The sequence below is a fragment of the Chiloscyllium plagiosum genome, unplaced genomic scaffold, assembly GCF_037043375.1.
Source record: "Chiloscyllium plagiosum isolate Xiang-an unplaced genomic scaffold, Cpla_swu_hap1 HiC_scaffold_19, whole genome shotgun sequence".
In the NCBI taxonomy this organism is placed as follows: domain Eukaryota; kingdom Metazoa; phylum Chordata; class Chondrichthyes; order Orectolobiformes; family Hemiscylliidae; genus Chiloscyllium; species Chiloscyllium plagiosum.
The window spans coordinates 44,437,745-44,461,835 of record NW_028270157.1 but is presented as its reverse complement, the minus strand read 5'-3'; the positions used below and the strand labels follow the sequence as shown (position 1 = coordinate 44,461,835).

The 24,091-nt window shown below is 41.9% G+C and overlaps 1 protein-coding gene across 4 annotated transcripts in view; it reads left to right on the top strand.

Moving 5' to 3' along the window:
• The window catches only part of LOC122559618 (tubby-related protein 3-like), a 137,575-nt gene that overhangs the window by 12,710 nt on the left and 100,774 nt on the right, over window positions 1–24,091 (top strand). The window lies entirely within an intron of this gene.

Here is a 24,091-nt window from a genome sequence, read left to right as displayed (position 1 = left end):
TGGTCCAGCTACTTTATTAGTAACTATTTAGAACACAGGTTAGAACATTAAGGAGAAAGTTACTCTGCAACTACTTGTTTTCGACCATACAGGGGCATTGATCCAGATTTCCTCTGGAGTGCTTCTATTGTTAGTTGAGTTTTGCCTAGCAATACTCAGTTTAAAATATAACAGCTTGAGATGTGAATGGATATTGGTACAGTGACAAAAATGGAGCATTTGGGATCTGAGTGAATGGTGCAGTCAAACTCTGTATTTCCTGAACTAATCAGGTTGAAGGAATCAGAGATACTGTATCAGCAGAAGAAGTAAGAAGGAAGTGCAAATTAGTGAGATTTTTGTCAATTTTTAAAATTGTTTTCTTATCAAATCCCAAAAGGAGAGCAATGTGTTTCATGGTATGATGTTGAACTCTTCTTTTATCACCCTTGCCTCCATGCCACCTTCTTTAAACAGGAGTCCTCTCTCTGCTCTCAGACTCTTTCACCTGGTCTCCAGAATTCTTCCTCAGCGTGGACCTTCTCTTTGCCCTTATACCTGCAATCTATCTGTTCATTAATAACTTTTGACATGACATTGCCAACAATTTCATTTCTCCCCTTTCCTATTCTAATGTACCTTTCACTAAACTTTCTGGACTCCAGTCTCTCCAGATCTAACCCTGACTTGTTCTCAAACCAGCTGGGAATGGTGGTGTTGCATGCCAGATTACAACATGTTCATTGCAACGGCTTGAGTGCCAATTTTCATGAACTTACTCCTATCTTCTGTGGACCATAGCCCCACTAAACATCAAACTGTTGGTTCCAGGATTGTCATTGATCTCATCTCCTCTGGAGACCTCGACATGAGAGCTTCGCATCACCAGTCTTGCCCAGCTAGCTTCTACCTAAAATCTACAAACAAGATTATTCTTGCAGACCTCTTGTTTCAACCTGTTCCTCCCAAACTGAACATATTTCTTTGTATCTTGACTATTTTATTCTCCCCTCATTTTTTTTCATACTTGCATTTGTGAATCTTCTGGTGCTTTATGTTGGTTCCACAATTTCCAGTTGTTTGACCCAACCACCACCTGTTCACCACAGATGTACAATCTCTACCTGTCAAGGTGACCTGAAAGTTATTAGCTTATTTCTTGATAGGAGGCCTGAACAATCTCCATCTTAGGATATTAAAAGAAGTAGCTGCAGGGGTAGTAGATCCACAATCTTTCAAAAATCTTCTAAAAATCCTTAGATTCTGGAGCATTGCCACAGATTGGAAAACTCTTATTCAAAAAGGGATAGAGACAAAACAAAAGGTAACCACATGCAAGTTAGCTGTTGTCAGAGAAATATGAAAGTCTTTGGCCACTTTTGGAATACTGTATTTAATTCTGGTCTCCCTGCTTTAGGAAAGATGTTATTGAAAGTGTTCAGAAAAGGTTTACAAGGATCTTGCTGGGGTTGAAGTGTTTGAGCTATAGGGAGAAACTGGAGCTATTTTCCCTGGAGGCTGAAGGGTGATTTAATAAAAGTTTAGAAAATCGTGAGGGTCATGAACCTTTTTCCCAGGTTAGGGGAGTCCAAAACTAGCAGGCATAGGTTGAAGGTGAGAGGGGGAAAAAATTAAAAGGGACCTAAAGGGACAACATTTTCACACAGACTGTGGTGCATGTATGGAATCAGCTGCCATACATGGTGGAAGTGTGTACAATTACAACTTTTAAAAGGCATCTGGATGGGTACATGAGTAGGAATGGTTTATAGAGATATAGGTCAAGTGCTGGTAAATGGGACTAGATTAATTTAGGATATCTGGTTGGCAGGGGTGAGTTGGACTGAAGGGTCTGTTTCCATCCTGTACATCTTTGACTGTATTATATAGGACATAGCAGAGCATTCAGAAATGCATACTTTAATCAAGCAGAGTCAGCATAGCTTCATAAAGAAGCAGTCATGCCTGACAGAATTAATAAAATTCTTTGAGGGCATAACAAGCGAAATAGATAAAGGGGAACCAGTAGATGTAATATGTTTGGATTTCCGAAAGTGTACCACATATAAGACTACTTCATAAGAGCCCATGTCATTGAGATGGTCTATTGGCATGGATACAGGATTGGTTAACTAATAGAAAACAGAGATTTGGGATAAAGGGGAATTTTTCAGGATGGCATCCTATAATGAGTGGGATGCCATAGGAATCAGTATCCCCCAGGTATAATCATAGGGTCCCCGTTGTGCTCACATTCTATCCTGCCATTCATCCTCTGCCATTTCTGCCATATCCATCAGGGTGCTACCGTCATTCCCATCCCTCACTTGTCTGCATTCTGACCCCAACCCCTCCCATAACCACCACCACAATGGCACCTGTCCATGCAAATGCAGAAGGTTAAAACTTGTTCTTTTATCTCTTTTCCTTTCACACTATCGAAGGCCTCCACTTACAGGCTAAGCAGCAGTTTACTTGTACTACTTCCAATATATTCTTCGTATTTGCTGCTTACAATATAGTATCTGCATTGGAGAGACTGAATGCAGAGTGAGTGACTGGTTTGGAGAACCCCTCCATTCTGTCTGTAAGAATGATTTTAACCTTCCGGTTGCTTTCCATTTCAAAATACCACCCTTTTCATGTGAATGTGAATCCTAGGCCTGCTGAAGCGCTTCAGTGAAACCCAATGCAAGCTGAAGGAACATAGCATGCCACTTTCAGCTGAGGCAATTTACCTTTAGCCTTCAGGACTTGTCGTTGAAATCAACAATTTCAGAGCATGAAGTCTGTGCTCCATTTTGATTCACTATATCCCACCATTCCCAAACCATGTCTTATTTGTATAGGTTTGCCCTCAGCAACACTGATATATTATTTATATTACACCTACTGGTTCCCTTCTTAAAAAATTCTAATAAGTTATCCAGAAACGATTTCCCTTTCATGAAGCCATGCTGATTCTGTTTAATTAGATTATCATTTGCCAAATGTTCTGATATTACTTCCTTAGTGATTTATCATAATGGTTTTCCAACAATAGATGTTAGGGTAATTGCTCTTTGCCTCCCTTTTTGAATGGAGGAATTTTGTAATCCACCAGTACTTTTCCAAATCCAAGGATATTTTTGGAATATTGCAACGAACGCATCCACTATCTTTGTAGCTATTTCTTTAGATCCCAGGTTGCAAACTGTCAGGGGCCAGAAGACTTATCTGCCTGACCTCCAACTTCCCTTGTCTCCAGAAACTTTTTGCCTTCTCGGATCCTCAGGGTTTTTACAGCATGGAAAAAGGCCCTTCAATCCATCATGTCCATGATGGTCATCAAGCATCTATCTATAAAAATCTCTTTCTCTCACTCGGCCCATAGCCTTGTATGCTATGGTATTTCATGTGCTCCTCAAACTACTGGAATGCCTTAGGGGATCCTGATCTAACGTCCTTGTAGGCAATACATTCCAAATAACCAGAGCCCTCTGGGTGAAATAAAAGTTCTTCATCTCCCCTATAAATCTCCTACTCCTGACCTTAAATCTGTGCCTTCTGCATATCAATGCCTCATGAAAATCGAATATAACTTATTCTACTCAGTCACGCCCCCTCAGCCTTTCAAGCCTGCTAAAACTGTTAATACCTTCTCTCTCTCATTATTAATTTATTCAAGTGTGCCACAGTTCCTCTGTCTGAATTCTGTACTTATATCGTCCTTCTCTATAGTGATGCTGTATGCACAGATGACCATTTTTGTCCCTGAAGGGCTGCCCTCTTCCTATGGTTATTCACTTCTCCTGATTTACTTATAAAACACCTTTGGGTTTTTTTTAAACATGTGAATGTTTTTTCATGATTGCTCTTCATTCTCCTAATTTTTTTTTAAGTAAACTTCTGCATTTTCTATATTTCTCTCGGGCATTGATTGTTTTAAGCCCTTGATAGCTTCCATAAGCTTGCTTTTTTGTTCCTTACACCCTTCTCTGTATTTCTTGACTTCCACACTTCACCTTTATGGGAACGTATTTGTCCTGTGCTCTCACCATCATCCTTTTGAATGATTCCCATTGGTCTCATATGGATTTTCCTGCAAGTAGCTGCTCCCAGCCATTTGGCCAGATCCTGTCTTATTTTATTAAAATTGGCCCTCCCCCAATTCAGAGCATTTACTTGCCGTCCATCTTTGTCCTTACTGATTTAAGGTCACTGTTACCAAATTGCTACTCCAGTGGATCTATCTACCACTTACCTGGCTTTGTTCTGTAAGATTAGATTTAGCTTCATTCCCTCTCCTGTAGGAGTTTTTGTATACTGTCTTGAAAGCTCTCCTGGATACATTTTTAATCGCTTCTAAATCTTTCATACTTGGTCTATCTCAGTTAATATGGGGGATGTTGAAATCCCCTAATTAGTGCCCTATTATGTTTGCACTTCTCTGAGATTTTCCTATGTATCTGTCTTTCTGTCTCTCCCTAACCTTTTGGGAATCTGTAGTGCAACCACAGCAAATTGATTGCCCCCTTTATAGTTTCAATCTGCATTCATATGGCCTAACTTGAGGAAGCTTCCTTGCCTATCTTTCTTGCAGTTACATGTTTGAATACCCTCTGATCATGTTTCTGGCTGCATCAAAGAAATGGAATACCTCTTATCAAAATGACACAATGTTGCTTGTGACTGTGACCATCGTAAATTATCCCATTTCAATTTTTGATTTATTGACCACTTTAGTCATAATTGACCACAAAATGCTTCTTCAAAGGTTCTCCTGCATTGTACAGCTTCATGAAACTACCTTTCGTTCCATTCATAAATATTAAGTTGTAGTCAGAGAATCATGTGCAATGGCTTTTTTTTTAAAACCATTTTTACTTTTTAAAGTCCTTCAAAGATCTATCTTTGGCCCTTTTCTGTTTCTCACCTGCATGTAGTTCCTTAATCGTGTTGTTTGAAAATGAACCTTAAAGTTCAACATGCTGAATTGAATTGAATGATTTATTGTCATACGTATTTAACAAGTAAATATAGACAAACGTGTAATATGTAGTCATGCTCCGGTGCCATTTTAAGTTACTGAAGATATTAAGATATAACTAAAAACAGTTCTCACCTTCTTGTGCTCCACTCAACATCAGGGGTGGGGAATGGAATTTCCACAAAGCAAGCTGTGTGCCCATGGTCTAAGCCAGGAGTCCTGCTCTAGGGCCACCATTGGCTGCCACTGCTGCACTGCCAGGAGCACCACACTGGGCTTATCAAGCGGCAGTCAATGCAACTGCTACTCCCATCGATATGCTAGCAATACTGGTTTGGGCCTATGGCACTGCCGCAGCTGACCCACCCGCAGATGCTGCCTTCATCACCAACTGCAGAGATTGACCTGCTGTCCCCACCATCTCACGTTGGTACAGTGGTTAGCACTGCTGCCTCACAACACCAAAGATCCGGGTTCAATTCCCACCTCGGGCAACTGTCTGTGTGGAGTCTGCCTAGATTTCCTCCGGGTGCTCCAGTTTCCTCCCACAGTCCAAAAAATGTGCAGGTTAGGTGAATTGGCCATGCTAAGTTGTCCATAATGTTAGGTGAAGGGGTAAATGTAGGGGAATGGGTCTGGGTGGGTTGCTGGACTTGTTGGGTCGAAGGGCCTGTTACCACACTGAGTAATCTAATCTAATCTAATCTGTCATTGCTGGGCCCGCATTCGCTGCTGTCGCTTGCTCTCCCCAAGAACCTGACTCCTGCCGTTGCTGCATGCTCAGGAGGCGGGACTCACTGTTGCTCTGCTGAAGATATCAAAAAGATCTCTAAAGAAAAATATAGGGAAAAAAAATTAAAAAGAACAGAGCAAAAGCATAAAGAAGAAAGAAACAAAGCAAATAGAAGTGGTCGAGCCCTGGCCCACCAACTTGGATGCAGCACCACTACTCCGCCACTATCTTGCACTTGCAGTTTAGTGATGACAATGAACTCCATCTAATTACAACCTCCCTGGGCCTCTTTACTGTGCCTGATATGCCATACTATTTGTCTGACATCTAATTTTTAATGAGCAGTAATTTCTTCCAATTACAGTAAATGTTATGAAGATTGTCTTTGGTGCCCTCCACTCTATTCCCAATTATCTGAAGCTTGTCAAGTCTGTTTGAAGTTGCTGTTGCACTTAACCCTTGGTTAAGACATTGGACCCTTCCTAACCTACAACACCTTCTACATTATAGAGTCATAGAGATGTACAGTATGGAAACATACCCTTCGGTCCAACCCGTCCATGCTGACGAGATATCCGAACCCAATCTAGTCCCACCTGCCAACACCCAGTCCATATCCCTCCAAACATGTCCTATTCATATACCCATCCAAATGCCTCTTAACTGTTGCAATTGTACCAGCCTCCACCACTTCCTCTGGCAGCTCATACCCGTACCACCCTCTGTGTGGAAAAGTTGCCCCTTCGGTCTCTTTTATATCTTTCCCCTCTCACCCTAAACCTATGCCCTCTTGTTCTGGACTCCCCGACCCCAGGGAAAAGACTTTGTCTATTTATCCTGTCCATGCCCCTCATGATTTGGTAAACCTCTATAAGGTCACCCCTCAGCCTTTGACGTTCCATTGGAAAGAGCCCCAGCCTGTTCAGCCTCTCCCTATAGCTTAAATTCTCCAACCCTGGCAACATCGTTGTAAATCTTTTCTGAACCCTTTCAAGTTTCACAATATCTTTCCGATAGGAAAGAGACCATAATTGCATGCAATATTCCAGCAGTGGCCTAACCAATGTCCTTTACACCCGGAACATGACCTCCCAACTCCTGTACTTAATAATCTGACCAATAAAGGAAAGCATACCAAACGCTGCCTTCAGTATCCTATGTACCTGCGACTGTACTTTCAAGGAGCTATGAACCTGCACTCCAAGGTCTCTTTGTTCAGCAACACTCCCTAGGACCTTGCCATTAAGTGTACAAGTCCAGCTAAGATTTGCTTTCCCAAAATGCAGCACCTCACATTTATCTGAATTAAACTCCATTTGCCACTTCTCTGCTCATTGGCCCATCTGGTCAAGATCCTGTTGTAATCTGAGGTAATGTTCTTCGCTGTCCATTACACCTCCAATTTTGGTGTCAACTGCAAACTTACTAACTGTACCTCTTATGCTCGCATCCAATCATTTATGTAAATGACAAAAAGTAGAGGACCCAGCACTGAACCTTGTGGCACTCCACTGGTCACAGGCCTCGCGTCTGTAAAAAAAACCCTCCACCACCACCCTCTGTCTTCTCCCTTGGAGCCAGTTCTTTATCCAACTGGCTAGTTCTCCCTGTATACCATGAGATTTAATCTTGCAAATCAGTCTCCTATGGGGAACCTTGTCGAATGCCTTACTGAAGTCCATATAGATCACATCTACCGCTCTGCCCTCATCATTCCTCTTTGTTACTTCTTCAAAAAACTCAATCAAGTTTGTGAGACATGATCTCCCATGCACAAAGCCATGTTGACTATCCCTAATCAGTCCTTGTTTTTCCAAATACATGTACATCCTGTCCCTCAGGATTCCCTCCAACAACTTGCCCACCACCGAGGTCAGGCTCACTGGTCTATAGTTCCCTGGCCTTTCCTTACCACCCTTCTTAAACAGTGGTGCCACGTTAGCCAACCTCCAGACTTCCTGTGACTATCGATGATACAAATATCTCAGCAAGAGGCCCAGCAATCACTTCTCTCGCTTCCCACAGAGTTCTCGGGTACACCTGATCAGGTCCTGGGGATTTATCCACCTTTACGTGCTTCAAGACATCCAGCACTTCCTCCTCTGTAATCTGGACATTTTGCAAGATGTCACCATCTATTTCCCTACAGTCTATATCTTCCATATCCTTTTCCACAGTAAATACTGATGCAAAATACTCATTTAGTATCTCCCCCATTTTCTGTGGCTCCACACAAAAGGCTGCCTTGCTGATCTTTGGGCCCTATTCTCTCCCTGGTTACCCTTTTGTCCTTAATGTATTTGTAAAAACCCTTTGGATTCTCCTTAATTCTGTTTGCCAAAGCTATCTCATGTCTCCTTTTTGCCCTCCTGATTTCCCTCTTAAGTATACTCCTACTTCCTTTATACACTTCTAAGGATTCACTCGATCTATCCTGTCCATACCTTACATAATTCGGAGATGCCGGTGTTGGACTGGGGTGTACAAAGTTAAAAATCACACAACACCAGGTTATAGTCCAACAGGTTTAATTGGAAGCACACTAGCTTTCGGAGCGACACTCCTTCATCAGGTGATTGTGACAATTACCTGATGAAGGAGCGTCGCTCCGAAAGCTAGTGTGCTTCCAATTAAACCTGTTGGACTATAACCTGGTGTTGTGATTTTTAACTTTGTATACCTTACATATGCTTCCTTCTTTTTCTTAACCAAACCCTCAATTTCTTTAGTCATCCAGCATTCCTATACCTACCAGCCTTTCCTTTCACCCTGACAGGAATATACATTTTCTGGATTCTCGTTATCTCATTTCTGAAGGCTTCCCATTTTCCAGCCATCCCTGTACCTGTGAACATCTGCCCCCAATCAATTTTTGAAAGTTCTTGCCTAATACCATCAAAATTGGCCTTTCTCCAATTTAGAACTTCAACCTATAGATTTGTTTTATCCTTTTCCATCACTATTTAAAATCTAATAGAATTATGGTCGCTGGCCCCAAAGTGCTCCCCCACTGACAGCTCAGTCACCTGCCCTGCCTTACTTCCCAAGAGTAGGTCAAGTTTTGCACCTTCTCTAGTAGGTACATCTACATACTGAATCAGAAAACTTTCTTGTACGCACTTACAAAATTCCTCTCCATCTAAACCTTTAACACTATGGCAGTCCCAGTCTATGTTTAGAAAGTTAAATCCCCTACCATAACCACCCTATTATACTTACAGATAGCTGAGATTTCCTTACAAGTTTGTTTCTCAATTTCCCTCTGACTATTAGGGGTCTATAATACAATCCCAATAAGGTGATCATCCCTTTCTTATTTCTCAGTTCCACCCAAATAACTTCCCTGGATGTATTTCCTGGAATATCCTCCCTCAGCACAGCCGTAATGCTGTCCCTTAGCAAAGATTCCACTCCCCCTCCTCTCTTGCCTCCCTTTCTATCCTTCCTATAGCATTTGTAACCTGGAACATTAAGCTGCCAGTCCTGTCCATCCCTGACCCATGTTTCTGTAATTGCTATGATATCCCAGTCTCATGGTCCTAACCGTGCCCTGAGTTCATCTGCCTTCCCTATTAGGCCCCTTGCATTGAAATAAATGCGTTTAATTTATTAGTCCTACCTTGTCCCTGCCTGTCCTGACTGTTTGACTCACTGTTCTCAACTGTACCCATCTCAGATTGATATCTTTCCTCACTATCTCCCTGGATCCCACCCCCCCCCACCTTACTAATTTAAATCCTTCCAGCAGCTCTAGCAAATTAGTCCCCTTCCAATTCAGTTGCAATCCGTCCTTCTTATACAGGTCACTTCTACCCCAAAAGAGATTCAAGTGATCCAGTAATGTGAATCCTTCCCCCATACACCAGCTCCTCAGCCATGCATTCATCTGCTCTATCCTCCTATTCCTGCCCTCACTAGCTCGGAGCACTGGGAGTAATCCAGATATTACCACCCTTGAGGACCTCCTTTTTAAATTTCTGCCTAACTCTCTGTAATCTCCCTTCAGAATCTCAACCTTTTCCCTTCCTATGTCATTGATTCCAGTGTGGACAATGACCTCCTGCTGGCCCCTGGCCCCCTTGAGAACATACTGCACCCTCTCTGAGACACCTTTGATCCTGGCATCGTTCTGCTTTTTTGCTGCTGGCCACAGAAACGTCTGTCTGTACCTCGGACTACAGAATCCCCTAACACAATTGATCTCTTGGAAGCCGACTTACCCCTCGTTGCGTTAGAGCCAGTCTCAATACCAGAAACTTGGCTGTTCGTGCTACGTTCCCCTGAGAATCCATCACCCCCTACATTTTCCAAAACAGCATACCTGTTTGAAATGGGTATATCCACAAAACACTCCTGCGCCAAGTGCCTCCCTCTCTTACTTTTCCTGGAGTTAACCCATCTATGTGACTGTATCTGAGACTGCCTTCCTATAACTGCCATCCATCACATAGTGTTGCTGTTGCAAATTCCTCATTGATTCTGTCTCTCCAACCGATCCATTCCATCTGATAAGTTTCGCATCCAACAGCATTTATGGCAGATATAATCCGCAGTAACCCTTAAGCTCTCTTTAAACTCCCACATCTGACAAGAAGTACATATCACTGTACTAAAGGCTATTTTTGCTCCTTCACAATCTACAGACCCAGAAAATAACACCATCTTATTCCTCTAGAAACACTGCCCCAGGTTAAATTAATAGTTATGGCTTATATTTTAAGTTTAATCAAGAGACATATCTCCAAAAACATATAATCAAGAAAGAACCCACTCTACTCACTACTGCAACCTTTCTATTGGACACACTTAAAACAACGATTAAAACAATGATTCTGTGCTGTGAACTTTGCCCAAACAGGTTCCTCCAAGATTAGTTGTGGAATTCATTGTTTGTTAATTTTCCCAGATGCACTCCGATGTCCAGCGATGCATTAATTCAAAACAGCAAAGGCAGTAGCTGTGCAGGTTCTCTCTCTCTCTCTGTCTGTCTGTCTGTTTGTCTCTCTCTCTCGCTCTGTCTCTCTATCTCTCTCGCTCTGTCTCTCTCTCTGTCTCTCTCTCTCTGTCTCTCTCTCTCTGTCTCTCTCTCTGTCTCCCTCCCTCCCTGCACTGTCCTCACCATGTGTTTCCTTTGTCTGTTCTTCTCCCTTTTAAAACTGCTGTTGCTTTGACTTTTTTCCCCCCCCCAAAGTTCCAAAACAATACAACAGCATATAAAACAGTAATTGCTGCTCCTGGAATTCGAGGAAATCACCTCCAGCACCTTAAATACCTCAAAAAAGGAGCAGCTGTTACAGCCAGAAATTTTTCCCATCCTCCATCTTGGATTACCCAGAATCCTTCCTCCATAACCTTGACCAGCTATAACTGTACCTCAGCTGATCAGCTGCTGATACCCTCATTTATGCCCTTGTTAGCTCCTGAGACTATTCCTATGTACATTGTTATGTCCAAGCATAAAAGTGTAATTAAATTGCTCTCTATTCACTTTTGATTATAATGGTGATTTTTGTTTTATAACATGTGCCTTTTCAAGTCAGTATGTACTTGACTATGTGTTGTGTTGTTTGAAGAACTAGGTTGCACAGATTTCTAGAGACAGCCAAAATTAAGGGCAAAGTTAAAAATCACAAAACGCCAGATTATAGTCCAAGAGGTTTATTTGGAAGTACAAGCTTTCAGAGCATCAGGTACTTAGTGGGACAGGATCATAGGACACGGATACATTCTATTTTATTCAAAAAGCATGCAATCTGTCGATCCATGTGACATTTTATCAATTCCTATTTTGGAAATAGAACCAGTCTGACTCAAGATTGGGATACAGATAGACTCAAACCTCACACCTTCAATGCATTGTCTGAGCTGAGACGTCACTTCATTTTTATAAAGCCTTAAATTATCTCAGGAATGTGACTTGAAAGAAGGTCTGAGATTTACGTATTAATCAATTGAAACCTGCATCCCCATTCTAAGTGATTAAAGACTTAACAGCAATCTCGGCTTATATCAGTTGTATGACACTTTGATCTTTTACTATAAATTCTATGTGCTATGATCCTGCCCCTGATGAAGGAACAGCGCTCTGAAAGCTTGTACTTCCAAATAAACCTGTTGGACTGTAAGCTGGTGTTTGATTTTTAACTTTGTGCATCCCAGTCCAACACCGGCACCTTCGCATCAAAAGTAAGGAGTTAGTTTTGTTGTATCCTGTTCAAGTGTAAGTCTCCTTAAAAAGGCAATCCCACGCAATCACTTTTCCAGACTGGCTGCTATGCCATTTGCAGTTGTTAGTTTTATCTATCTATCTCTGTGATGTATTCCAACTTATAACAGAGAGGGGTTTGGCGCTTGAAAAACTGTTGAGAGAGCTACTGTATTATTTCATGTATGGATCATCTTAATATTGTTAGTCCCTTCTGTAACCAAAAGGCAAGCTTATATTCATAGCTTTTCACAAGAGGGCTATTGGTATGCAATCGGGGCAATTCATGTTCACAAAGCTGTTGAGTTGCTATTGAGATAGATCGGTGAGTCTTCAGAACCATTTTTACATAATGGGTTTTGGTAGCTTTCTTTCCTCTGACAGTTTCTGCAAAGGAGACGCTGATGTTTTTGCCCTTGGATAATTCAAATGATTGCGATGGAGGTGATGGTATTGTGATAATGATATTGTTGAGTATTGCAAAACACCAGGCTAATTTTCATGGGATATGTGTTCAAACCCTACTGTGGCACATGATGCAAGTTGAATTCACTTAAAATCTGGAGTAACAAAACTCTTTTAACCTTCATGGCATTTCCACTGTTTGCCCACTTTTCTTCTTCTGGCCTGGCTTTGATCAATCTAACGTCTTTAGGTTCTATCCTGATTTCTGACCTGACCAGCCTGGGTTTGGCCCTCTATGTCCAAGTGGCTTTTGTTCAGCCACTCCATTTCTTTCAGGTTTAATCATTCACTGAACGGTCCTGGAATCTTGATTTCCCCACATTTCTGCAGCTGCCTACTGTTTTGCTATAGCATTTTCAGTTCAGACTGTTTCATATTTTGACAAAGTAATAGCCTTCAACCAGCAAGGTCATTCCCCAATAAAAACTTGGGATTAAACCCATGATTACCAGTCCCATTATAAGGTAACTTTGTAAATATATTTTAACTAATGGCATATTTATACATTCTCCTGTGAGCCCTTTTGCAGGTACCCTGTAAATTATCATGTTCTTGGATGGAACCTGATCTCAATTACTAGCTATCTAAAATGATCACCTCATTTTATGACACAACTACAAATGCTCAGTCATCAAATATATTTGTCAGAGATTGACTTTTGGGATATGAGGATAATGTGGGAAAATGGAGTTAAAGTAGAAGATCACCTGTGACATACTGACTGACAGAACAGGCCTGAACAGCCAAATACCGTACCCCTGCTTCTGTTTCCCAAGTTCAGTATGTAACTAGGAACTTGAGTGGGCATCCATTTTGAAGCAGTCCTTGAAAACCAGTCGAGTACGACAGGGATTTTTCAAGTCCCTTCTGAATTTACTTTGGCTTGAAGCAGCTGATGTCCAGCCATGATCTTGTTAACGGCCTTACTTAGAAGGTAGAAGGCCTTCTGGAAGATATGGTACTTCCAAAATGATGGAGGAATTTTCATTCTCTGGCATCTTTCAGCTCTCAAAGTCACAAAAATTCATCTGAGAACATCTTTGTGCTAATGACTCTGCAGTTCTGATTTGTAATTAGTCAGACATGCAACGTGTAACAATATGTTTTTCTGAAATGGCACAACTGTTTGGGATAAAAATCAGATTAAAGAATACTGAAGTTCAGCCCCAGCCTGCACCTCAAGAAGGTGACAACTGAACAATATTGTTATCAAGGGAACTGAGCTAAATCTCACTGGGCAGTTTATTTATTTGGGAAATGTCATCTCATTTCATGTCACCATTAATAAGGAAATGGACAAGAGACTTTCAAAAGCAATCAGTGTATTCAGCAGATATACAGATAAATGGGTAAACCACAACCTTAGATCACAGGCCAAACTCAATGTGTATAGACCCATAGTCCACACCATCCTTTTGTATAGTGCTCTCATGGATCCTGTACTGCTGTAATGTACACCTTGTAGAGTACCTCCAGCAATGCTGCCTCTGCAGCATTCTCAAAATCTGCTTGCAGGCTCATGTCACATGCATCGAGGTCCTGTAAACAGCCAACATCAGTAGCATCAAGGCTAGTGTATTGGACAGGTTGAATTGCTTGAGCAGTTGGCAGTTACCACCCAAAAAAATCATGTTTCATAGAGAGCTTGGCACTGGTAAATAGAACAAAGGAGCCTCATGCAAACATTTCAAAGTCTTTTTGATAAAATCCATCTCTATACCATATTGGCTGTTGCCAGTGGGAAGCATGTGCCGTAGATTGTGATACCTGTGATGCAACATCAGGAATTCCGCAAATACCTTTAGACTGAGCAAAAACTAGCATGAAAGAAAAAAAGGAGAACAAAGATTGTCCCCAGCCACAATTGCACCTTCGCTTGCATTTGTTGTGGGAGAATCTACTGGTCATGGATGTGCCTGATTAGTGAACAGGGGTTTTGCAACTGATGGGTGTAACTTTCCTTACAATTTTCACACAACAAAATGCCAGGAGAGAAGCTGTGCTGGACCGATTTGGCTAGGGGCATGACTGGTTCTGAAACACAAGTCTTCAGAACTATTTCTGGAATGTTGTCAAGATCCATAGCCTTTGTAGTCTGCTTTTTCTTGATCTCTCTCTTGTAGATTGAATAGAATTGGCTGAAGGCTAATTTTGTGGTGTTGGAGACCTCTGGAGGAGACTGAAGTGGTTCAACCCCACAACAACTGTGGAATTAAGATTGTTGCAAGTGCTTCATTTTGAGTTACTGTACTGATGGTCTAGACTTGCCTATCATAGTTCACAGGATAGGAACTGGGGAGAATCTGTTAAGTCAAACCTAGTCTTGATATTGAGGGATAATGTCTGTAAAGTGATAGTGTTGGGGAATAGATTGAAACTTTATTTTGCTGGGTGCTTGAAGATTTTTCTACTTGTGTTCTATATTCAGAGAACTTGGTTTAGTTGATTTTGGTTATCCCTTTTTGTGTAGTTGTAATGTTAAAAGATTAAATGGGACGTTAAATGGACATTATTTAATGTAATATTAAAGAGTTAAACTGCACTGTCTTTGGGTGGGGATGACAATCATGAAAGAATGCAGATGACCATCTGATGTAATTCATACTTCATTTGGACAGTAATTTGCTAATACTTCCCTGCTATTGTCAAGTTAAACTATCATTCAGTCTCTTCCATCCAGAAATGCTTTCTGGCCACCCCTTGAAGCTAGGTTTGCAGCACCTGCATTGTCTTGGGGAATCACTGAGTCAGAAAATCGTCTGCATATCTCTGAGAATGATCTCATCCTGCCTTTATCCCTGGGGTAACTTGTGACTGTGAGTAACTGGGGGTTGTCTTGAGTGGCGTGTGACTGTGGTGGAGTGGCCAGATTATCTGGTAAGCATGGCCAACTGACCTGTAGAAAGGGGATATGTTTTCTTTGTTCAGGCCCTCGCTTTGACTCGACTTCACATGCCTACAAAGAGGGTCACCTAGCTTGTATAAGCTTTAATAAACTTTAACTGTTTGCAGAAGTTGGTGTGTGCGAATTGCATCTCGTGTGAAATCTTGGGGAAAGAACCTAATATATGGTGGGATTCCAACATACATAGAGCTTCCAGGTGGACTGAATAAACAATCCTCTGAGTGTTGGTTGCCTGAGACGGATGGACCCAAGGTAAGCTTCACCTTGATCTCTCTCTAAACCTACTACTCAGATGACCCCACGTCTGAGACTAAGTGGTGACAGAATCTTTGAGGTAACTCACAAACTTACCAATGAGTCGTTTTGTGGGAAGTTGGGTTTTAAAAGGGTTTTAGAAAGTGTTGAATCGGGTGAGAGTCTCTCGGTAAAAAGGAGTTTAAAGTCCTCTAGTAGCGAGATTTGAGGCTCCAGAGTTTTAAAGAAAAAGTTAGAATTTGGTACTTGTTAAACTTGTTGCCTTTGTCCTTCACGCCTGCCTTAGAAGTACTTTTAGACAACATGGTGTCACTGGGAAAAGGGGGAGAAAATGGAGCTGGTTTGCTCGGGTCCCAACATAAAGTGCATTGATTGCCAGGGAAGCTTTGTCTGGGTTTTTGTGCTATGAACTCAACTGCGAGTCTTTGTTCTGGGGGAAGAGAGTGGCTCGGACTGCGGCGCTATGTGCTCCGTTGCGAGGATTTTTTTTTAATGGGTGTGATTTCGTCACGGGTATGGCTGGTTTTTGTTCCTTCGCAGCCTTGTCTGGTGGTGGGGTGGTGTTCCTCAGTCCGGTTTCCACTGAGGTGAGGATGTTTTTAAGATCATTTTTGTGTGCGTGCGCCAGGCGCTATGGGTTTCATGGAGCTTTGGGAATCTTGGACCAATGCTTGTGTTATGTTTTTCTGTGCCATGGTGGTTGATTGGGAGTCTGTGGACGTGATTTATTTTTTGTAAGATTCTGGTGTGAATCTTTTGCACCCACCACCTCCACCTTTTTGACTACTCATTTTCCATTTCATGGACCATCACCAGGTGAATTGAAGGGGGTCGCAAATGTGCGCATTTCTCCCCCGTATTAAAATGAGAAGATTTCTGACCAAAGGCTCTTCAAAACAAAAATGAAAAACACTGAAATTAAGGTTGTACTAATGCTTGGGTCAAAAAAAGGAAGTTTCAAAGTAAATCATGCCATGCTGAGAGTATTTGATATTTAAATATTTTGGTTTGTTAAAATACTGGTTCAGAAAATCCTTTAAGTAACTGTTTTGCCTTATTTGAATCAATTCACTGTGTTTTGTGGGCTATGTAATGGGGCAGATTTAGTTTTTACATTGAAATTGCACAGCATTATGTCCTTTTTAAAATGATCAAACTTGTAACCTTAAAACAAATTGATCAAGTTTGAAATCTATCTCACTGAGCACGGCAGTAAAGCCACACTGCACAATGGAGAATGACTGTGTGGGGAGGCAGTGGTGTGGTGCTAATATCCTATAAGACCATAAGGAGCAAAATTAGGCTATTCAGCCTATCACATTTGCTCTGCTATTCGATCATGGCTGATATGTTTCTTAACTGAAAATGTATTGCTGGAAAAGCGCAGCAGATCAGGCAGCATCCAAGGAGCAGGAGAATCGACGTTTCGGGCATGAGCCCTTCTTCAGGATATGTTTCTTAATCCCATTTTCCTGACGTCTCTCAGTAACCCTTGATCCCCTTACTAATCAAGATCCTATCTCCATCTTAAATACAGTCAATGACTTAGTCGCCACAACCTTCTGTAGCTATAAATTCCACCGGTTCACCACCCACTTGCTATAGAAATTAGAGTCCTAGAGATAGAGATGTGCAGCATGGAAACAGACCCTTCGGTCCAACCTGTCCATGCTGATCAGATATCCCAACCCAATCTAGTCCAACCTGCCAGAACGCAGCCCATATCCCTCCAAACCCTTCCTATTCATATACCCATCCAAATGCCTCTTAAATGTTGCGATTGTACCAGCCTCCACCACTTCCTCTGGCCGCTCATTCCATACATGTACCACCCTCTGTGTGAAAAAGTTGCACCATCGGTCTCTTTTATATCTTTCCCCTCTCACCGTAAACCTATGCCAATCTAGTTCTGGCCTCCCCCAGCCCAGGGAAAAGACTTGGCCTATTTACACTACCCATGCCCCTCATAAATTTGTAAACCTCTATAAGGTCACCCCTCAGCCTCCGATGCTCCAGGGAAAACAGCCCCAGCGTGTTCAGCCTTTCCCTATATCTCAAATCCTCCAACCCTGGCAACATCCTTGTAAATCTCTTTTGAACCCTTTCAAGTTTCACAACATCTTTCCAATAGGAAGGAGACCAGAACTGCATGCAATATTCCAACAGTGGCCTAACCAATATTCTGTACAGCCGCAACATGACCTCCCAACTCCTGTACTCAATACTCTCACAAATAAAAGAAAGCATACCAAACACCTTCTACACTATCCTATCTACCTGTGACTCCATTGTCAAGGAGCTATGAACCTGCACTCCAAGGTCTCTTTGTTCAGCAATACTCCCTAGGACCTTACCATTAAATGTATAAGTCCTGCTAAGATTTGCTTTCCCAAATGCAGCACCTCGCATTTATCGAAATTAAACTCCATCTGCCACTTCTCAGTCCACTAGCCCATCTGGAGGCACAACGTATCATCCGTGTCATTTCCGCCACCTCCAAACAGACCCCACCACCAGAGATATATTTCCCTCCCCTCCCTTATCAGAGTTCCGAAAAGACCACTCCCTCCGTGACTCCCTCGTCAGGTCCATAGCCCGCAAGAAATGCAAAACTTGCGCCCACACCTCCCCCCTTACTTCCCTCCAAGGCCCCAAGGGACACTTCCATATCCGCCACAAATTCACCTGCACCTCCACAGACATCATCTATTGCATCCACTGCACCCGATGTGGCCTCCTCTATGTTGGGGAGACAGGCCGCCTACTTGCGGAACGTTTCAGAGAACACCTCTGGGACACCCGGACGAACCAATCCAACCACCCCGTAGCCCAACACTTTAACTCCCCCTCCCACTCCACCAAGGACATGCAGGTCCTTGGACTCCTCCATCGCCAGACCATGGCAACATGGTGGTTGGAGGAAGAGCGCCTCATCTTCTGCCTGGGAACCCTCCAACCACAAGGGATGAACTCAGATTTCTCCAGTTTCTTCATTTCCCCTCCCCCCACCTTGTCTCAGTCAAATCCCTCGAACTCAGCACCGCCTTCCTAACCTGCAATCTTCTTCCTGACCTCTCTGCCCCCACCCCACTCCGGCCTATCACCCTCACCTTGACCTCCCTCCACCTATCGCAATTCCAATGCCCCTCCCCCAAGTCCCTCCTCCCTACCTTTTATCTTAGCCTGCTGGACACACTTTCCTCATTCCTGAAGAAGGGCTTATGCCCGAAACGTCGATTCTCCTGCTCCTTGGATGCTGCCTGACCTGCTGCGCTTTTCCAGCAACACATTTTCAGCATTGGCCCATCTGCTCAAGATCCTGTTGTAATCTGATCTCAGTTCTAAAGGATCACCCATAAGTCATAGGAGCAGAAATTAGACCATTCAGCCAATAATTCATTCTAAGGCTGTTCCCTCAGGTCCTAATCTCTCCTACAAGTGGAAACATAATCTCCACATTCACGATACCCAGGCATCTCAGTACTCTGTAAATTTCAATAAGATTCCTCCTCATCCTTCTAAACGCCACTGGGTACAGACCCAGAGGCGTCACCTGCTCCACATAATACAAGTCCTTCATTCATCGGATTATTCTTGTGAAACTCTCCTGGATTCCCTCCAAGGCTAGTACATCCTTCAATATGGGGCCCAAATCTACTGTCAATATTCCAGTGGGGTCTGACCAAACCTTATACAGCTTCAGTACATCCCTGCTCTGGTATTCTAGCCCTCCCAAAATGCCAACATTTTGCATTTGACTTCCTAACTGGACTCCTCTAAGTCCCTTTGTGTTTCAGATTTCTGAAGCCTTTCCCCATTTAGAAGATGGTCCACATCACTATTCTTCCTACCAAGGTTCATAACCTCACATGTTTTGCATTCCATCTGCTACTTCTTTGCCCACCCTCCCAGCCTGTCCACTTCCTTCTGCTTCTTCAACACCCCCTGTCCCTTCACCTATATCTGTGTCATTTGCAGACTTAGCAACAATGCCGTCAGTTCCTTTGCCCAGATCATTAATGTAAGACATGAATAATTGTCATCCCAACACTGACTCTTGTTGAACTCCATTTGACACCAAGTGCCATCCTGAAAAAGTCCCCTATTTCCCTATTCTCTGCCTTTTATCAGTCAACCAATCCTCTGTTAATCCAGTACTTTACCACTAACACTATGGACTCATTTATTTCATAGCGTCCTGTATGGCACCTTGTCAAAGGCTTCTGGAAATCAAATAGAATAGTTCTGTTGGTTCTTCTTTGGTATTCCTAGCAGATTTGTCAGCATGGCCTGTCCTTAATGAAACTGTGCTGACTCAGCCCAATTTAATCCCACATTTCCAAGTACTCTGAAATCTCAACCTTTAATAATGGACTCAAATCTTATCAATGACTGAGGTCAGGCTGACTTGCCACTAATTTCTGTCTTCTTGCGCTCTCTCTTAAACAAGGTGTTACATTAGCCTGTCTTCTGGGATCCTCCCTGACTTCAGTGATTTCTGGAAGGTCACCATCAATTCCTCCACAACTCCTCAGCTATCTCCTTCAAAATCTTGAGGTGTAACCCAGCCACTTCAGACCTTTCAGCTTCAGCGGATCAATCATCTTAGTGATGGCAATTGCACTTACCTCTGCCCCCTGCCTCCTAAGATTCTCTTGCAGTTCTGGTATGCTACTGGTGTCTTCCAACATGAAGACTGACACAAAGTACTTAGTCAGTACCTCTGCCATTTTTGTTCCCTATTACTACTTCTCCAGCCTCATGTTCCAGTGGCCCAATGCCCACTCTTGCCTCTCTTACCTTTTCTATATCTGAAAAATTCCTGCAAAATTCTTTTTATTACAAGGCAGCTTAACTTTGTATTTTATTTTCTTCCACTTTGGTTGTTGTTTTGGTTGGACTCTGGTTTTTAAAGGCTTCCCAATTGTCCGACTTCCCACTAATTTTCACCACATTTTATGTTTTTTACTTTTTGCTTTTATGCTGTTCCTGACAGCCATGTCTGCCTCATCTTTCCGTTAGTACATTTCTTCTTCCTTGGGATGAGTTTCTGCTCTGCCTTCTGAAATGCCCCCATAAACTCCTGCCATTGCTGCTCCGCCATCTTCCCTGCCTGGCTCTCCTCCCAAGCAACAACTCTGACCAGCTGTTCTCTCATGTCGTTGTAGTTACCTTTATTTAATTGTAATACTATTACATATGATTTCCACTCCTTCTTCTCCTTCAAGTTGCACTGTGAAATCTATCATACTGTGGTTATTGCCTCCGAAAGCTGCCTAATCAAGTCTATTTCATTACACATCACCAAAATTGCTTCTTCCTTCCTGGGTTCTACCACAAGTTGCTTCAAAAAAAATCTCAGACATTCCACAAATTCCTTTTCTTGGAATCTGCTACAAACCTCATTTTACCTCTCTTTCTTGCATTTTCCATGTACTGATTTCTTTTCTGCCCCACATCGTGAGTATTGCTAGGAGCCCTGTTATGTACAGGCCCTGTACATAACTTGTATCAGGGTCTTTTTCCCCTCATGGTTCCTCAACTCTGTGAACCCAGGCTAATGTTTGAAGGACAGGGATCCTAAACCCACCATGTTAAATGGTAAAATTTGATTAAAAAGCTCATGTCGATCATGTCAATTGGTTGTTAAAACTTATCTGATTCACATACTCTTTAGGGAAGGAAATCTTTCATCCTTCGTTAGTTTGGCCTATGTATGACTTCAGACCAACAGCAATGTGGTTGACTCTTAACTGCCCTGTGGTCAATAAATACTGACTTAGCTAAAGATATCCATATGCCATGAATGAATTAAAACAAAATGTGAAGGAGGGTACACAATGACAATGCAGTCCTCCAGTCACTCTTTTCCTTATACTGGCATTCTACTTGATGGATTTGTCAAGTATATTTTGACCTCTTGCCTCCCTTGCAATGTGTTGAAAACCTAGTTTAGGACTTCCAGTTTTAGCACAATCCCCCAGCTCTTAATTAGGGGAGGGCCTTGTACGGTCGATAAAACTGCATGTGTCATTGTCGTTTCTGGTGCACTGGCCATTGCAGGGTAGTCCTCTTATTTGAGTTTGTAACAGTTTGATGCAACTGCATGGCTTGCTAAGCCATTTCAGAGCACATTCAAGAGTCAACTCCATTGCTGTGGGCCTGGAGTCACATGTAGGCTAAACCGGGTTAGGATGGTAGATTTTTTCTTCCCTAAAGTTAGTGAGCCAGGTGGGCTTTTATGATGATCACCAATGTTTTTATCGTCACCATTCAGCTAGCTTTTAATTCAGGGTTTAATAACTGAATTCAAATTTCATCAGTGTCCCCAGCCCTTTACTCTGGATTTCTGGATTACTAGTCCAGGGACAATACCACTTCATTACTGACATTGTCGACCTTCTCATATGGAAAGAGAAATTTATTCTACAGTTGATTAATGTTTCTGAGGACCAGCTGGTATTTCAGGTGGATGTAAAACTTCTTATGATTGGAATGGCTCCTGCTGTTTAAATGTTAAATAATTTCTGTTGATAATTTAGTTTGGATTTGACTTTCTTTATTGTTTGTAGGAGTTTTTATTTTCAGTAAGTTTGTACTTACTGATTTACTTTTAGGACCTTTAATTAGTGTTATCTTTGAGACCATTGTTAAAATATGAACAACCTTCCACAGATGGGTAAAAATATTATTTCTTTTGAAATCTTGGCCCAGTGCTGTACTTGAGATTGGCAAACAGGTGGAGTGGCAGACTTTGATAAAAAGAGCCAGCCTGAAGAGAGAAGGTTTTTTGAAGTCATGCTCTAAGACTTCACTTGAACTTGAAAATTCATTGGTCAAGCAACAAATGCTAGTGGTGCTTGTACTGAGTCTACAACAGAGGTTCCTAAACTTGATTAATTATGTACCATTTTCCTCATTCAGATCTACCAACTGTCCTTGAACCCCTATCAGCTTTCGGTTTAATATTTTGACTCCTTCAAAATGTGCAGATAATACAAGTGTGCGACTTTGCTGTATTAGTAATATTCAGCATTATGAAGATGGATGCATCCCATAGAAAGTTTATAGCAAAGAAAGAAACCATTCATTCTGTAGTATCTGTGCTGGCTGAATAATCTAACCATCCAATCTAATCCCACTTTCCAGCACCTGGTCCATAGCCTTGTAGATTACACCATTTCAGGTGGAGATGCAGATTCCTTTCAAGTGGTTGATGGTTTCTGTCTCAACCCCACACTGAGCAGCAAATTCCAGATACCCACCATCCTTGGAGTGAAAATATTTTTCATTGTTCCTCACACCCTTCTATGAAGCACTTAAAACTGTGTCCTAACAAGTGTCTGATATTGTTTCAACTTTAAATTCCTGCTTTTCTTTTCAAGGATGAGGTTGTTGGTTCAAATATAGGTGCATAATGTTGGGAGTGGTAGATCTACTCATAAGTTGATCTTTAATGTTGCTCCACTCTATACCCATCTCTTCATTTATGTTAATCTATGTTCTTTTAAATGTATTTTCCAAATCCAGATCTTTTGACTTGGTTTTATTCAACTCTTGCTTGCACTTCCTCCATGTCTGGCATTCCTTTCCTCAACAACTTCAATTTCTGAAGTCATTTGGAATGTTTTCTGTTATGTTTTAGAGATGCTGGTATTGGACTGGGGTGTACAAAGTTAAAATCACACAACACCCGGTTATAGTCCAACAGGTTTAATTGGAAGCACTAGCTCTTGGAGCGCCGCTCCTTCATTGGGTGTTAATTCTGTTATGTTAATTATGTATTATGACTGCAAGTTTTTGATTGAATTTGCTTTTCAAGTTATGTTTTTGCACTTGAACTTTATTCGTCAAACCAACATCCAATTATGTTTTGGTACCATTGTGCACACCTTTTATATAAAATGTAAATTTGAGTATCAAAGTAGTGCTAATTGATTCTTTTAGATTTTTCTGATTTTTTTATTTCAAGGTTAGCTTTTATATAAAACAAATTTATGAAAGCATTGAAGTTTTAAAATCAAATTTGATGAAATCTTCAATCTCCCAGCCCACATGGTACTAAAAACTAACAAGGCTTTGTTACCCCCATCCCCATTGCATCCCTCCATTCCTCCAGATCAACAAGTCTGCCTCCATCTGGGAATCCCAAACTTTGAGGGAAATACTTGTAGTCAGTGGCCCCTCTCCCTTTAGGAAATGGGAGATTGTTTCTTCCTCCTAGATGATTGCACTGTTGTAGGTGATGGTGTTGGCTCCAATGTACTTGTACAAGGGAAGAATCCTTACTAAAGACTTCTGGCCCATGCTAAGGAAGCTAATAGAGTAGGCTGAGGGGTTACTGACACATAGACCTGTCTCAGAGAAACAGGTCTATCAGTCTATGTGTCACACTACATGCCCTTGTATTTGGGAATAATGTGTCAACTGGGAAGATGCTAACTTTTTATTTCTTTACACTAGTGATCTTCAAACATTTTTTGGTTGAAGGGCCCTTTTGCAAGTGGATTTTTATAGCACTGTCCATAATATGAAAGTACTGCACTTAAAATGTGTTCTAATAAAGCTTTTATGAAAACA